The sequence below is a fragment of the Camellia sinensis genome, chromosome 12, assembly GCF_055761805.1.
Source record: "Camellia sinensis isolate YWXY chromosome 12, ASM5576180v1, whole genome shotgun sequence".
Taxonomy (NCBI): Eukaryota; Viridiplantae; Streptophyta; class Magnoliopsida; order Ericales; family Theaceae; genus Camellia; species Camellia sinensis.
This window is the reverse complement of record NC_138972.1, coordinates 139,344,407-139,358,961: the sequence shown is the minus strand read 5'-3', so window position 1 is coordinate 139,358,961 and position 14,555 is coordinate 139,344,407. Positions and strand designations below refer to the sequence as shown.

Genomic DNA, 14,555 nt, shown 5'->3' with positions numbered 1-14,555 from the left:
TGATAGAGAGATGATGTGACTTAAATAGAATAGTGACTTTTTGACTTTTTTAAGACACCCCAAACAAGGCCTTAAAATAACAAAAGAGAGATATAATATGGGAACACATTTTTCTGAAACCTCCAAAAAAAAAAAAAAAAAAAAACTGGGGTTACTCCTCCTAGGTTTAACCCGCTCAAATTGACCAGACCAAACAAGCAGTCCTCTTAGCCGGCTCTGTTATAACATTCCCAATGAATCTCTGGCTCCTCCGGCGATGGACTCCGAACTTGTTCCACCTAACTCGAAGTTTCCGATCAAACTCTGCACTCGAAGCCCTAGCAAAAGCCTCCGAAGAAAAAACCCCAATCATCGTTCTCTACAACTACCCTTCGTTTTCCGGAGCTTTCTCAGCACTCTTCGCTCGCCTCTTCCACTCTCATCTCAACCTCCCATGCCTCATCCTACCCTTCTCCTCCGTCGAACCTCTCAGGTATGCATACACATTCTCACAAATTCGCATATGCATTCACATACACACACATTCATGTACATATTTATATTGCAGTTTGTTAATTTTATGTAATATTTATGTTTAGCTGATCCTCATACGGATATTGGTCTTCTAAGAGCATCTCCAATTCTTAATTATTATTATTTTTCCATAAAATATGAATGAAAATTTGATTAAAGGCTCTTAAAATATGTTTTTAAGTTTTGGAATTTTTTAGGATAAGTTTGATGAAAAAAGAGAGAGTAAGGATTGGAGTGTTGCATAACACTATTGCATGGCATTTGACATGGTAATCATGGTATCTATCTATCTATCTATCTATATCTATATCTATATCTATATATCTATATCTATCTATATATATAACTAAATGTAGTTGTTAAGTCAAAAGACTCTAAAACCTGAATCCTAAATTCTCATAATTTTGAAAAAAAATAAAAATATTACGTGGCACTTCCCTTTATCTTTCTTCCCACTTTTCAAGCCTTCTCACTCCTTCTAATAATACTTATCTCAAAATAATAAAATATTCATCTATATCCATTACTCACAATAATATCTATCTTACTCTCAATCTCAATTTAAAACAAAAAAAAAAAAAAGAAATCGACAACTCCTACAACTTCCACACACACATTTCTCTATTCAGTTTATTCCAGTCATCTTTTATTTTCTCATAATAACTCATCTTCTCCATTATTACATTTTGCAAGTTTGATTATTTGCAAAAAATCATTACAAGGTCAGTATAATATTATTTTTTACTTTATATGCATTTTTTCAGTGTTTGTTACTTTGTGTGTATATATATTTTTAAATATTTTTAGTTCATCTGCATATTTTTTCATTTTCTTTATTTGTATGCTCATAATATTATTTCTTACTTTATATGTATTTTTTCAGTATTTATTACTTTTGTGTATATATATATATATTTCTTTTTTTCATTATTTTTCAGTTTATCTACATATCTTTTCATCTTCTTCATTATTACATTTCACACGATTTGGGCTTGCTTACTTTTTAATTTGTAATTTGCTTTTGTTTTTCAATTTAATCAGATTCGAAACTCATCAAATCTTGAATTTAATTTAATTTACTTTATCTCATGTCTATCACACCATCACACCTGTTAATGGCTTTGCGTAAACTCTTGAAATCAAGAAGATCAGCTCTGCATAAAGTTAATCTCACTTTTGCTCCTTCAAGCTCTCTCAAATGAGAGTTCTTCGGATCATCTACAACCAATATGCACCCACTTAACAACACAAACACACACAATAGCTTCAAACCTTAAATACAATTTCTTAATTTTAAAATTTTTGAAAACAAAATTATATTTGGCTTAAAGTGATTGGTATATCTAACAATATTTAATTTTAAAATTTTAATATCTTTAAATTTTATCTTTAAAATTTTAAAATCTTTAAATTTTATCTAAACATATCTAATTTAAAATTTTGAATTTTTTTTTTTTTACAATATTAGAAAAAAATGACTCAAATCTATTAGTGTATTATCTAAATTTTGAATTATTACACATGGCATAATATTACTGGATTTAACATTTAAATTTTAAAATTAATTAAAATATTTAACTATATGATTTGTGGAATTCCAATACTTTTTTTTTTCTGAATTTGCCAATTTTTTTTAAAAAATTTTTTACAAAATTTAAGTTGCTAAGTGTTGATTTTTTATTGGCTATCCATGATTTTATCCAAAATTATTGGTTAATGATTGACCACTATTAAATTTTTTTTTGGCTATAATGATAACAATTGACTACCGTCAATTTTAAAATTTTCTATCAATGTATTTTAAAAAAAAAATTATCATCAAGCATGCAATTTAAAAATTAAATATATTTTATTCTATTACAACTTTATTAAAAAAATAAATTTATTTTGCTACTATTCAAGAAAATATATATGCCTTTATTTCGATATAACAAAAATTAAATTATCTTCTACTCACACATAATCTCTCATAAATATCTTATCTTTTTAAAAATTTTGATTATCAACAACTGAATTCTCACATTTCTCTCTCTCTCTCTTTTTTTTTTAAGGATGTTTATTTTACTTTTATCTTTTTTCAAATTAGATTTGATATCTATCTTTTTACCTATTTATTTATATCTATCTGTCTATCTGTACTATCTATCTATCTATCTATACTATCTATAAAAACAAATGTAGTGGAAGCTCACAGGCTATCAATTATTTAATCCTAATTTCTCATAATTTTGAGAGATTAAAAAAATGAGGTGGCACTTCTTCCTCTCTCACCCTGTTTTTTCTAGCCAAAATAGAAGAGAGACAAAAATCCACATGAAATATGAAAGAAAAAATATATATTTATCACTTTAGATAAATTTAAAATTTGAAAACTCTCTTATCACCTCTTTCCTTTCCTTTATCTCAATTAAAGTAACCTCCTTTCACATGACTTCCTCTCTCACATGTCTCTCTTCCCTCGTTATATATAGTTACATTTTTGTTTCAATCTCACACTGCTTCTTATAAAAAAATAAAAATATGACTACATCTCTCTCCCAAAAAACTTGCCCTTATTTGTCGCCATCACCTCCATGGTCATTTCATAAGAAAGTTAGATTGGTATTTGCCAAGATGGCCATTCCGTAAGAAAGTTAGAGATTGGTATATATGATACAACAGATGTTGCCATTGCTTTATTTTTATTTATTTTTTAAGCCCCTTTCCAAGTTTTTGAGTTATATGTTTCACTTATTATATAGACAAAACAATTGCTTTACATAGAATTTTTGTGTGCTTGTATTCCATATCAATAAAGCAATCTGTCAATTTTTTTTTCTTTTTTTGTATATGTTTTTCTTTTTCTTATATTTTAGAAAACTTAGTATTTTACAAGTTACAATAGTGCTGAAGTTCAAACAATACACCTAAGTCACAAGGAGAACAAACAACAATAAATGAGAAGGATAATCGAGAATTACTGGAACGATCAAATAGATGGCTTTTATAGAGGAATTAGAAAGTTTTACCATGAGGAAGAAATTTTAGTTTGGAAGCACATATGGCCAACGAGTCTTAAAACAATATGTCAATAAGAAACTTATCAAAGACTACTATGTAAAGAGGACACTTCTGTTTTTGTTGCCCTTTTCTTTCTTTCCATTTTTGTATTTTTTTTTTGTTTTGTTTTGTTTTTTTTTTGGTGTGTATAACTAGAATCTTGAATCATAAAAATGGTGTGTATGAGATGGAGAGTTTTTCTATTTGAGTGTTCACTGTTGTTAATTGTATTTCAATTTTTTTTGGCACAATTTTTTCTTAGTCCAATAGATATGAGCACACCATTGTTTTTTCTTTCTTGCTAAAGTTTGAACTTGAGGCCATGCATGACAAATGGTTAAAACATTAATCTTAGATAATAAATAATAATAATAATAATAATAATAATAATAATAATAATAATAATAATAATAATAATAATAATAATAATAATAAGACTAAGGACGAAATAAGAAAGACAAAATTACTTATATTAATGTGTGATTTTGGTACATATGAAAAAATAAAAATAAAATATTTATAAGATGTTTAGTCCCTTCCTTTTCTTTTATCATCTTATATATTATAAGAATGTAGTATGAAACATGAAAGGCTTCTCTTAAGTCCCCTTTACTAATTTTCCTAATTTCTATTTTTTTTAAATAAATGTAAAAAAAAAATTGATATACAAATAGATAAAGTTAACAAATTTGATCTATCTCGCTTTTGTTAAAATCTTTCGTAATTAACAAATTTGATTCTATATGTTCAGTTAAAATCTTTATTTTATCTCTCAATATCTAATTTTAAAATTTATTTTTTTTAAAGTCTATCTAAACAAATCTAATTTAAAATTTTGATTTTTTTTATTTGAATTTTTATTTTTTTACAAGAGCTTCAAGCATTAAATAGAAATTTTCAATTTTAAAATTTTTAAAAATAAAAAATATATTTGGCATAAAGTGATAAAAAAAATACAAACCCACAAATATTTATAACCATATATATAAATTAAAAATATATATAAACCCATAACAAATATAGATAGATAGATTTATGGCATTCAGTTTATTAGTAATTCTTTTTAGCATATATATGTTTTAGACATTAGGGTTATTGAGAAACATCTTATTTATTGTTAGTATTATTTCATTAGTTAGAAATCAGGTTTATTATTTCAAGAAAAATAGATCAGTTGAATTATAATAACATTTTGTGCATATCTGCTTTTTAAATTATTGTCTTTACTTATGAAATTTGAGAAGATGATCTTTATTCATTATGATTATAATTTTATGACAAAATTTAGAACTTGATGCATTATTAAAAAATTTATATACTATAAATCAGTCTCATGCATAGCACGGGTTTACAACTAGTATCTATATAACTAAATGTAGTTGTTTTGTCAAAAGCCTCCAAATATTTATTCTTAAATTCTCATAATTTTAAAAGTCTCTCTTTCCTACGTGACAACTTTCTTTAATTGGCTTTCATGTTTTCTATTTTTCTTCATTTTCTATTTGTTTGATTAATTAAAATTAAAATTAATTTCATTGCTTATTTGAATTTCAAAATTCCTCCATACAGATAAAATTGAAATTAATTTCATTGCTTATGGATAAATATTTGAATTTCAAAATTCCTCCATATAGATAAACATATAAAAACTAAAAATTAATTTTATAGTCTACAGATAAAGATAAAAATAAAAAATTAATTTCGCAACTTATAGAAAATTTAAAATATCTTCCCATAAATAAACATATACAAGTTGATAAATAACTTATCAAAATTAATTTCATGGCCTACAAATAAAGATAAAGATTAAATAATTGATTTAAAAAAAATTGAAATTACTCCCTTTTTTTCCCCCTTCATTTTGTACTTTAATTAATTTCATTATAGATAAACATATAAAAATTCATAAATAATTTATGAAAATTTATTTCACGACCTATAGATAAAGATAAAAATTAAAAAAAGTATTTAAAAAAATAATTTCCTGACCTATAGATAAATAAACATATAAAAATTGATAAATAATTTATAAAGTTTAATTTCATGGCCTACATATAAAGATAAAGATTAAATAATTGATTTACAAAAAATTAAAATAATAAATTTAGGTAAAGATATGATTTGTTAAGCTATATATCTATCAAAAACATATATATCTAAAATCTTTATTTTGATTTACTCATATTTTTTTTTCTTCTTCTATCACATAATATCTTTTTTTATTTTAAATTTTCTATCTTATTATGAAATGCCCTTATCTATAACTTCTTATCTCCTATTAAATTCTTAACCTTCTCTTGATAATTTTATATTATTCGGTATTATCTACCAAGTGATAAAGATTATAAAAAAAAAAAATTATTAGCTCTAAATGAGAAGATTATTAATAATGAAATTGGTTGGCTCTAAATAAGAAGAGTATTAATAATGAAATAATGAAGGCTGTATGGGAGAAGGCAACACAAAAATCTCATAAAATTGATTTTCGTCACTATATTTATACAAGATAATAATTTGATATTCTTTCTATTAGTTATTAAAAATAATTTGCATTAGATCATTGTTATGTTTTTATGTTTTATTTTTTATAAGGCCGTCATTCGTTATAGTATTTCTTCAATCCCATCTCTAAATTCTCTCTTTGAATTTTTTTTTTTTTCAATAATAAAGTTTAGAATCAATTTCTTATCAAATTTGTTTTCTTGGTCCTTATTTTATTGAAGGATTAAGACGAGTAAAACTTTCATATGATATATGAAATTAATGAATATAATACAAAGATAATAAAGAAGTACTACATATTTGTCAATATCTTTATGTTATTATTAGTTGATTTACTAGATTATACTATCAAGTTAGAGTCCATATGATTTAATTCAATGTCTATGACTTTATTTGTATTCAACCATTTTTTCGTTGTGTAACCTATATAATTTTTTTGGGGTATATAATGATTAAAGCTATCATTTGTTATATTTCTTCAAGTACAATTTAAATAATTTTTCATCATTTTTTTTATAAATAAAATGGATTGAAACTATTTTCTTATATAATTTTTATAATCCTACGAAATTCTTGATTAATTTTTTTAAAATGATGCAGGAGCTATGCAAGTGTTATTCAAACTATGGAGAATGATTTATACTTTGATATGATATGTGTGTGTCATTGATAGAAGAAATCAAAGATAGAGAGTTGCTAACATAATCAATTAATGATTTGTTTCAGAAGTTCTTTTTATGAGTAAGGCAACAAACTTAGATTAAAATTTTTTAAAAACTACTTATAAATTATAATTAAAAGTTGATATTTATTCATAATTTGATCCCACAATAATAATATACACCACTGATTTAAAAGTTCAAGTAAATTTATGATAACTTTTCTGAGTTTATAGATTTCTCTCTTTTAATGTTTTGTTTAGTTTGATATAAGTTATCTATGTTATCAAGTGATTGTGATACTATTATTCTCAACAATTTTTATAATTAATAATTTTTTATGTATATCAAATTTTATTGTGATATTTTGTAAGTTAATTGTTGTTAACATCTACCCAGATGGCTTAACATCATGGCTTGTCGCTATTAAGATATAATTTAAGAGTAAGACGATTTATTTATCATACAAAATATATATAGTCTATTTTTCCGTGCATCGCATGGGTTACTGCTAGTTTGACATATGAGAATGATGCTTAGGAACATTTCATCAAACACCTGGTGTGCACTCAAAATTGGCACATTTAAAAAGTTTTTTTTTTTTTTTGGTGCAAGCACAGCTTAAAATTTGAGAATAGTATTTTTTTTAATTTGGGTAAAAAGGGGGTTGCTTGGTTGACTAGGTTGTTTAGCAAAATTTTGTTGATTAAGAACATGTCAGATGAGTAGAGGAAGAGTATTTTAGTGTCAATCTATAAGAATAAAGGAGATGTCCAGAATTACAACAACTATAGAGGAATTAAGCTAATGTGTCATATAATGAAAGTGTGGGAGAGGGTGATGGAACGCCGATTGCAAGATAATGAAAGTGTGGGAGAGGTTGATGGAACGCCGATTACGAAATATAATAGAGGTGTCAAAGAATTAATTTGGGTTTATGCCTAGCAGGTCAACAATGAAAGCGATTTATCTTTTGAGGAGAGTAATAGAAAAGTATAGAGGAAAGAAAAGAGACATTTATATGGTGTTTATCGATCTTGAGAAAGCATATGATAGAGTATCTCAAGATATAATATGGTGGGTGTTAAAGAAGAAAGGGGTGACAAAAGTTTATATTGATGTGATTAGGGATATGTATGAAGGGGTGGTGACCACTATTAGATTGCCTACTGGAGAGACAAATGAATCTTCTATCACTGTAGGATTACACCAAGGATCTACCTTAAATCCTTATCTTTTTGCTTTAGTTATGAATGAGTTGACGAGAAATATTCAGGAGGACATGTTATGGTGTATGCTTTTTGCAAACGATATTGTGCTAGTGGATGAGACTAGAGAAGGAGTTAACACAAAGTTAGAGATTTGGAGAAAAGCTCTTGAATCTAAAGGATTCCGGATAAGCAGAACTAAGACAAAGTACATGGAATGTAAATTTAGTAACAGTAACAATGAAAGCAGAGGAGAAGTGAGGATTGAGAACCAAGAACTACCTAAGAGTGAATATTTTCGTTATTTAGGGTTGATTATCACAACAGCGGGGGAGATTGATGCGAATGTGGCTCATAGAATTAAGGTGGGATGGTGTAAGTGGAGAAGTGCGTTTTGGGTACTGTGCAATAAATAAATACCCACTAGACTAAAAGGTAAGTTCTATAGAATGACTATTAGACCAGCAATGTTGTATGGGACGAAGTGTTGGGCAACTAAGAAACAACATGTAGATAAGATGAGTGTGGCTGAGATGAGGATGCTAAGGTGGATGTATGGCAAGACTAGACAAGATAGAATTAGGAATGAGTGTATTCGGGAATGAGTAGGAGTAGCACCGATAGAAGATAAGTTGATAGAGAATCGATTGAGATGGTTTGGTCACATTCAACGGAGATCAACAGGGGGCAGTAGTGAACAGATGCGATGCTGTAACGGTAGATGAGAGTGTTAGGGGACGGGGTAGGCTTAGATTAATGTTGGCTAGTGTTGTAAATAGAGATATGAATCTACTTAATTTGACTAATGAAATGGCCTTTGATAGGGCCGCGTGGAGAAGAATGATTCATGTAGCCGACCCCATTTGATGGGACTTAAGGCTTGGTGTGGTTAATTTGGTGAAAAAATTGCCTCTCCATTGATTTGATACAGATTTGTTGAAATGGTTGGAGTGCAAGTTTAGCCATTTTTTTCATCAAATTTGAATTTGATAACAAAATAGAAGGACTAGATATGCTCTTTATGGGCTAGAAGAGTAGGCACCAATCATTTCACCAAATCAAGCTCTAACCAAATCCTTCACCAAATTTTCAACAGTCATATTTTTTATCAATCTTTATAATTTTCAGATTTATTCACCAATTCCCAACAAAATTTTAAAAAGAGTAAGGATTGGTGATGGTCTTCTTTCATAAGAAATGATTAAAACAAGTTTTTAGGATAACTTAAGATTTTTTCAAAAAGATTTGATGAAAAGAAAAAGAAGAGTAGGATTGGAGTGTTCTATATCATATCAAAAATTTAACCAAATTTCACTCAAATTTGATGAAAAAAAGAGTAATGTTTGGAGATGCTTCAAGGAGTCTACATTTTAGTGGAAAGAAGAATTTATTTACTTCATATTCTGTACTTCTGTTATCTTTCCTCAGCCTTCTGAGCAGCCAAACAGTTTTGTTTACCCGTTTCATTAATATAGTTTTCAAATAATGTAGGGTTGAAGATTTGTGTGTTGAAGGGATCAAGAAATGCTACTTTCTTGATTTTCTTGGGCCGAGAGGGTTTGCAGCGGAACTTTCGTGGCGAACTTCATGCGAGTAAGCAAACATTTGTGTGTTAATTTGATTTGAATGGTGGTTTTGTTGTTTGATTTCACTGCTGTTTTGCGAGTATATGGCCACTTAATGTGAAGTTGGTTTAATTAGGGTGATTGGGTTCGATCATAGAAAATCAGTACTGTCCAAGATTTCATCTGACCATGATTGCAGTGGGAACCTCACATTTCATGTTGATATTGAGAAGAGCAGCTCGACTACTGTGTATGAATACTTCTCTTCAAAACTTTCAAAGATGAAATACGGTGATGTGAGTACAAGTGCAATTATTCTCAGTTTGTGCTTTAACACCTAATTATTCTGGTAATATAGGGTCGTGTTTGCTTGTGGTGAATTGGGATCCCATTCAATATTCAATTCAACTGAATTCAAAATTTCAAATGTCATTGGAGTGTGGCATCCACATTCAATGCAAAAACTCTAGTTTCATAGAGCAATAAAGTAATGGAATTTAAATTGGGCCATTTTTTTTTGAAGCAGACAAACACAATTGGGGGCTATCTTTTCTACCGCAGAATTAGATTTTGAATTAGAGATAACACCAAACGTGAAAATTTTGCTTTTGTAGGGAAATTGTTTTTATGGCTTTGAGGCGTAGGGAATTTAAGTTCGAAGACAAATTTAAGTACATGAAGTGGCCAAACATTTGAATTGCAAACCAAAGTCCCAATTTCATGCAATCAGCTTAAACACCAATGTTAGGATGAATATTATTTAATTATTTATCTACATTTTTGTGTATAACAGGGCAATGCCAAAAGTTTATTAAACCCAAAAGATCAAGATCGCATGGAATTGGTTCTTAAGTACATTGAAGATGCATATCTTCGCTGATGGATTTTACCAAACATTAAAGCTTTTAACATTGGACTTGGTGAATGGCGTTCTATGTTGAACTGCATCACTAATCCACACATGTATGAACAGGTTCAATGCTTCAAATTTTGAGTTTCTACTTGTATTTTTTTTAAAGAATTTATTTTGACTAGCATATTGTTTAATGTTACTGTTCTTTTGTTTGATATTCATGCCTAATATTTTTGTCTTACATGTGAGATTTTCTTAAATAGTAGTAGAAAAAGAGAAGCGAGCTCGCTGCAATGTTAACTCATAGCCTGCTGTCTATTTATATAATCTGTGTTGTATAGCTAAAAAATTCGTCAAAATCTATTTTTTAGCTATACAACACAGATTATACAAGCAGATTTCTAGGAAGTGCAACCTCTCTTGTTAGAAATGAGCAGCCATGTTAATATTTTTTCATAGGGTAATTTTATTTGTATACCATAGAAAATCTCAGTACACACCATTTATGCCATTCGGATATAAACTTCTGTACAAAAGTCAAATGTTGGGACATAAACTTTTGAACAAAAAACAGTTGTTCGGATTTGAAAAGTTGAACGGAATGTATATCTGAACAATTCATTTTTATTCGAAAGTTTATGTCTGAACATTTGACTTTTGTTCAGAAGTTTATATCCAAACGACACAAATGGTGTGCACTGAGATTTTATGTGGTGTGCAAATAGAATTTTACTTTCGCTAAACTGATTCATGCTGCTCAGAAGCAAACGTATAAGCAGAGATATGTTCAGCTGTGTGCACTACTTATTTATTTATAATTTGGATCTAGAGGCTGAAGTTAGAATGAATTGTCATCTGAATCACTTTTTCCCTTTCATCTATGGTTCTTGTGCTTTAGTTTAGAGTTTTAATGTCAGTTGTTGAACTTGGCTCAAACTGTCTATTTTTACAATTACTGGAGATAAGCTCTACAGATTTAATTGGCAAGGGAATTTCTTATATATCTACTCGGTAAGTGCTGCAAAAAAATTGCGGGATAAGGTTTTCAAAGTTCGTTTAGGCAGAGGATTTTATGGGGAGTGTCTGGTAAACTAGCTCTGCTAAAGCGCTATCTTTCAACAGCACAATAATTTTAGTCCTGGTATATTCTGCTTGAGAACTGTTGTCATGTGGCTTTTATGTATAATGTTTGTCACCTGAAGCCCTATGTAACTTTTGGTTTTAATATTTGTCTTTAAAGCATATCTACCTCATTAGAAATTGGAGATGCTAAACTTTTAAAACTTTTGAGTTCTTTCTTGTTAAAATGATTATCATTCCTCTTCTTCTGTTAGTGAACAAACATTTTTACATCTTCTTCAAATGTTCAAGCAATTTTTGATTCCATGAATCTGGTCCTTAGGGAGTAAGAGCTGATGGAAATTCTAATTTAAGTGATGAAATTGGCAAGGAACTTAGCATAAAGAGTGCTGCAGCTGGATTGAGGTAAGTTGCTATTGGAATAGATGTTATTGACTTAACTATATTATTTATTTCTAGAATGATATTTTTGGCATGTGAACTGTCATCAATCTATCTACCTAAGTGTCAGGTCTTTTTTGATGGTTCTATACTAGGTCATGCTTTATGTAGCACCAATTATCTGTACCTTGAAGGTTGGCTGCACTGCTAATTAAATAGTTTCCTCCACTCACAGTTGTAGATTGCGAGTTAGAACATTTCAAATTTTAACCACTCGAGCTTCTAAACTAAGAGCTTTTCTTATCAAAATACTAAACATTTTCTTAGATTATTGCTAATTAATGTGCAATACATATCATCTTGAATATGTGCATTTGTGATGTCAGGCCCATAGGAGCTGTTGTTTACATGCAACGAAATAATCTTAAAGTGTGCTTAAGGAGTACTGATACTGCTACTGATACCTCTGAAGTTGCAAAGGTGTGCATAATGAAGAAACTTGTTTTTTTTTTTTTTTTTTTTTGGTTGTTGGTTCTTTCTACCTCCCTTAAGATTGGATGTTTTGGGATCAGTTTTAACCGAGTTTGCATTGCTTGTTTTAAACATAAAGGCATATGGTGGAGGAGGTTCCCCAAGTTCCATCTCCTTTATAATAAGGATGGATGAGTATAACCAGTGGCTCTCAGTACACCAACCATGAAAACACTAAGGTATGTCATTATTTACCCTTTTTAGACAGTAGTAAATATGTTCTTTAAATGTTGTGATCCATGGAAGCATTTCCACTGACTTGTGCTACTAGTACCTAGTCATCTGAATTCCCAAGCAATTCTCTTTACAGAATCATTTATGCTGTATTTGGTTGGGGGATTTGAAGATGGATTTGGAAAAGGAAATGGAAAATGTATGTGAAATGTGAAAAAAATATACCTATATTTTACATAGTTTTACACACCTTTTCCCCTTCCCTTTCCAAATTCCTCCTCAAAACCCCCAACCAAACACAGCATTACTGCGGCTACTCTTATTCTCTCATATCTTCTCATTTATCAGTAGCTATCTTATGTTTATCAATGTCATTGTTTCACTCCTTTGAATTGTGTAAGAAATGATGATATGATATTTTTTATTTAATTTAACCCTTTATGATCTTACTAAATTCTCATTAAAAATTTGGAGGATGTTTGCCAATGACTTCTAGATGCTCCAATCTATACATTTAATTGGCCGCATTATACTTTGTGTGTGTGCATTTGTGCACTTTGACAAAAATAGAAAGTAAAAGATTTCACAATTGTGCTCCATTGCTTATCAGTCTGGGTACTTGTGAAAATAAAATAAAATAAGGACTTATCAGTGTGATTGCATTTGTCTACATGTTCCCTTTCAATCTTCCTTTTCTTTGATTAATTAATCGCTTGCATTTTTATTTTTTTTGTCTATGTATTTGCATGAATATCATAAATAGCTCTCATGAAAAACATTTCTATTCTGCACCTTTCTCTAGTTCAGCGGGTACAGGCAGAAGGATGATTAATTGGTGGATGTGAGAGGGTTTAGTTTGGCTTTCACATATGCGTGTGGGAGAAATTAGAGTTGAAAATGATATATGTACACAGATTTTAACAGCCTCAAATTACCAGCAAGATTGATTGAAAACCCCAACCGGGCATCCCCTTTCCAAACAGAAGGGGAAAACAACCCACTACTGCCACTGCCACTGACACCACGAAATCAGAAGAAGGAAAGATTAACTGAACATGGATAGGCCTAACAACAATGTCATCAACAACAGAAGGAAATACCAAAGAAAGAAAAAAATTGATATATTCTTACTCCATCATGGGCATGATCCTGGATTGTTAAGCTTGTCGCCTAAATGCATTATATATGAGCAGCCAAGCATCCCAATGTTGAACAATTAGCACAAGATTCATTCTAATCAGTAAAAATTCCTGACTGTTCAATTCTTATATTTATGATTATGTTTATAAGTGTGGTTACATAATACAATCATAACCAATAATATTGAGATGTGTTAATTAAATTGTACGATCTTAAATTTTTCGGTTCTTGGGTTGGTTTAGGTTAGCCAGTCACCAACTAGAGAACCGAACTGATTGGTTGGTTCTGGGATTTTTGGACCCAGAATTGAACCGAACCAATGCTAGAGCTGAACCTACACAACCCATAAAGGTTGATTTGGTTTGGTTCTTTTGTGCACTCCTACTATTTAGACATCCATTTAGGTTCAAAATGATATAATTTATGCATGCATATGTAATTTACATAAATGTATGTAGATGTCCTGATGAGGAGTTTTTGCCATTATATTTTTTGAGTTAAGATAATAGTTGAGCGTTGTGATTTTGAAATGACCAATCATGCTTCTTGGAAAAATGGAGTCAGCTTGTGCTTTTTATATTGAGCTTGGTTGCAATTCTTCCCACTTTGTTTTTTTAGCTCTAAAGATTGGAGAGCGGTTTGTGATTTGTAAGTGATTTCTTTGTTTGTTCTTCTTTTATTTTTTTTTGGTGATGTGTTTGCATATGTAGAAGACTACCTGTCCTCTTTTTGTATATCAAAAAATTTCCTTTTTGTTGTAAAAAAAAAAATGTTCAACTTTGATGGAACATATTTGTTGCTAATAAAAATAATAATAAAAAATATAAGCTGCATGTTAATTATACACAGATAAGTCTTATTATTTGCTTGGGAATGAAGTCTCTGAGTTCTACTACATCAGTGCCTAGGG

General features: G+C 29.4%; 1 non-coding gene across 1 annotated transcript; it reads left to right on the top strand.

Annotated features, from left to right (window-relative positions):
* The first annotated feature begins 201 nt into the window (after positions 1-201).
* On the top strand, positions 202-13,826 carry LOC114288253 (uncharacterized). Its single transcript, XR_014347355.1, has 8 exons — positions 202-472; positions 9,413-9,514; positions 9,623-9,782; positions 10,280-10,459; positions 11,742-11,824; positions 12,187-12,280; positions 12,411-12,510; positions 13,308-13,826. It is a non-coding gene; the product is annotated as an uncharacterized LOC114288253 (transcript).
* Positions 13,827-14,555: the final 729 nt, after the last annotated feature.